The sequence below is a fragment of the Aptenodytes forsteri genome, unplaced genomic scaffold (assembly GCF_000699145.1).
Source record: "Aptenodytes forsteri isolate BGI_AS27 unplaced genomic scaffold, ASM69914v1 Scaffold482, whole genome shotgun sequence".
Lineage (NCBI taxonomy): Eukaryota > Metazoa > Chordata > Aves > Sphenisciformes > Spheniscidae > Aptenodytes > Aptenodytes forsteri.
This window is the reverse complement of record NW_008795046.1, coordinates 571727-575115: the sequence shown is the minus strand read 5'-3', so window position 1 is coordinate 575115 and position 3389 is coordinate 571727. Positions and strand designations below refer to the sequence as shown.

Here is a 3389-nt window from a genome sequence, read left to right as displayed (position 1 = left end):
AAAACCTCCTTTCAAAAAAAAAAAAAAAAAAAAAAAGGAACTCACTCTTTCAATTGGTTTTAAAGAAGAAAACACACTTTCATATTGTCAGAATATGAAATATATAGGAAGCTTCAAAGTTTTACACAGTTGTAAAGAAAGAAGTGGTTTAGAAAATGATTTTTAATTCAACAGCTATTTATAACATTAACACTGTTATAGGACCCTGCATGAAAGCACTAGGAAGCTCTGCAGGTAATGGTACAGCCACACGTACATTCACATCAAAGCTGATTAAAATAAAACTTTCTCACCAAATATATTCCTTCGTGCAGATGTCTAGTTAGTTGTTTCAACAAAAGTATTCTGCATACACCTACAAGAAAAGTAGAAGGTTAATGACATCTTATGGAACAGTGCTACTGTCACATACCTGCCATGGGAGTATGGTGGGAATCATAAATACAAAGCCCCACGGTAGGGGAGAAACACGCTCGGCATGGCCTTAAGATGCCAAAATTTTATGAGATTCATCTCACCAAAACACCGATTCCTTCTGTGTCCTTGGGCAACGGAGATAATTTTACTTGGTCCATATGCTGTCATGAGAATTACTACAAAGCGCGGTAATCGATGTTAAGACACAACCTCTCCTTAACGAGTCTGCAGTTCTTGGAGAGCAATTTGTGTAAAATTTTAGCCTTCCATTGAGAAGTGGGCTCTAACCATTACAGACGTGCATGCAACTTCCCAGGCTTCAGATGATGCTCTTGATGTCTTCCTGACTTTACAGACAAAAAGCCCTACTGTTTCAGCACAGCAAACCTGGCCCAAGCAGCAGCCAGTAAAAACTGGCTTGTTTCAATGCCACTACTCAGATATTTGCAGGCAGCAACGAAACTACCCAAGGACGGGGCCAATTTCAGTTGGCAGCATAACGCTGCTCCAGAAGGCTGCAGCAGCAGACAGCGCTGGAACTATTCTCCTGACAGAACGGGAAACAAACCGATCGCCTCGTCTTAGTCCATCACGAAAAAATTACCTTCCTTCTGCCCACCAGCTATGCAGTTAGAAAACTTGCCTACAGAGCTGATGGGAAAAAAACCCACCAACCCCTTGCCACGTGCACGGCTCTCCTTCCCCTCTTTTAGTGGCTGCAGCAGATTTCAAAATGAACCTGATGTCTTTCATGTACATGAAAAAGTATCATCCCTAAAAATAATTTTAAGAAATACATTTTGGAAAGAGTAACAGTGCTCTACTCTCCAAATTAAACAACGAAATAAGCATGAAGCCAAAAAGGTAATCCCACCCATGGCTGCTCTTCAGCGTACTGCTTCAAGCTGCACAAGCAACCCCTGACTATTAGCTTCCCTGCTTTACACCTTGGATTCGGGCTTGCAACACGTTAGGAGTAAGCGTGCTCAGTGCTGTTAGTTCGCTCAGACATAACCCTCAGAGCACAGCCGATACGGAAATGTGTTTTTCAGTTAGTTAATGCAAGGGGGACAGTTGACTGAGCTTCTGCAAGAAGAAAGAGTCGATGCTGACAGTGCTGAAGTAAAAAAAAAACAAATCCAGGCACGCAGAAAGCGTGTAGCTAAAAACCAAGAGCATAGCTGACATTTCAACAAGCCTTCTGTTTAAAAGCCAAGTTTCAAAATTCAGATTCATATACAAAGCAGGACTGGCTTGGAAGCAAGCATACCCGTTTCAGAAGAAAAGAGACACAGTTTTCAGGGAAAAACTATAGCAAATTGATCAGAAGTTTCCAGGTGTGAACCACAGCTTACTTTTAAACCTGTAGCAGGGTGGGCTACAAACTCCCCCACCCCCCAAAAGATACCAAGTCTGCCATAAGAAATATAAACAACAGGCTCACAGCATGCAGGGTTCAGCACACAGCTGGGAAGGTAATGCAACATATCTGTATTAAAAAACAAACATACACACGCCACAATTAAAGGCAAAAAAAGAAGGCATATCTCCTAAAAAAAAAAAACAAACAAAAAAACAAACCACAACACAAAACAAACCCTGACCTCTGCCCGGGACATTACAGCATCGTATCTGCCTATAAGAGAATCCAGCATTTCTCCATCACGCTCAACTGAAGCACAGATCAGGCTGCAGAAGAGGCTCTAGGGAACACCTGATGTTGGCAATCAAATTTTCTCTGAAGCAAGGATGCGCAAGATACCAAATCAGAGGCGGCAGGAACCCAAATTCCCCTTTTCTAGTCCTCCAAAACTGGTTTCTAGAAATTACATGGTAAATTCCAGTAAGGCATAGGGCACAGCTTCAGAAACACCAAGGACTTGCTCCATTTTACCAGTCCTGTCAGCCTCCGCCTCCTGCTAGCTCAGCTTTCCAAAGCAGAGCCTTCCCCATTTCTTCTAATGCTTTCCCAGTGCCTGAGCTCCACACCCGCCTCAGCTCTCCTTTTCCACGAGGCCTACAAAGACAAATCCGGACAGTGCCTAACAGCCAGAGAGATAAAGCAGCTGCTGAACTTCCTTGCCACCCCTGCTAATGAGATAATGAACCTTTTCCCTAGCGTCCACCATCCTGTTTGTTGGCTCCTGTCTCACATTCAGACCTGTTCACTTGCCGGACAAGGACCGCTTTTTGGTTTGCGCTTTTGCAACACAGTCCATTTCTACACTGAGGCAGCAACACCAACTCTACTGAATGTTTAACCACAGCTTAACAGAAAACTTAAAAAAAAAGTATGTATAGTATTTACTGAACAGTCTTAAAACTGATGTGCATACAAACTAGTATTTGTGTCCCAAATTAAGCTATCTTGTATGTACTCTTCCAAAGACATGCTGCCCGAAGCAATGCTCTGGACACACTGAAGCATGCTACGTGCACTTGGTATTTATCTTCCTTACGGAGTGACATCCTGATTCAGAGTTCTCATTTTCAGCCCGGTTAAACAAGCAGAAGGAAGCATTTAATTGCATCCGCAGAGGCTGTCTATGAGCTTCGCACAATGACCAGAACCAGCTGCACGGCTAAAATAACTTGGATTTATTTTCAGGCCACACCACATAAACGCCTAGGCTAGGTGAATGCCGAAAGCTAAGCTGCTCCCAAGCAGTTTACAAAAAACTCTTTCAGATTCTGCTCCGTCAAGCAGGACTTGAGGGAAATGGGTGAAATAAAGAGCGGGTTACTACAGGAAACATCCGAGTACAGCAAAGTTTAAAAAGAAAAACAGAAAACCCGAAACAAAGCTTCTCCTGGTACAGAGAAGTTCACGGGGGAGAACAAGACCAGCCAGGAGCGAGGCCAAGGCGAGCACGGCTTCCTCAGCTGCCCTCCCGGGTAGGCGGGAGGCGCTCCGCCATGGACGCGGGGAGCACGGCGCCCGGCCCAAGGAGGCCGGTAGCGGCAGGACGCGG

General features: G+C 44.3%; 1 protein-coding gene across 3 annotated transcripts in view; it reads right to left on the bottom strand.

The window, feature by feature from the left end:
- Positions 1 to 3389, bottom strand: part of TMEM263 (transmembrane protein 263) — a 315606-nt gene that overhangs the window by 12877 nt on the left and 299340 nt on the right. For all 3 annotated transcript variants that reach the window (XM_009276997.1, XM_009276995.1, XM_009276996.1), the window contains exon 2: positions 294 to 355. The gene's annotated coding sequence lies outside the window, so the exon portion shown is untranslated. The remainder of the gene's footprint in view (positions 1 to 293; positions 356 to 3389) is intronic.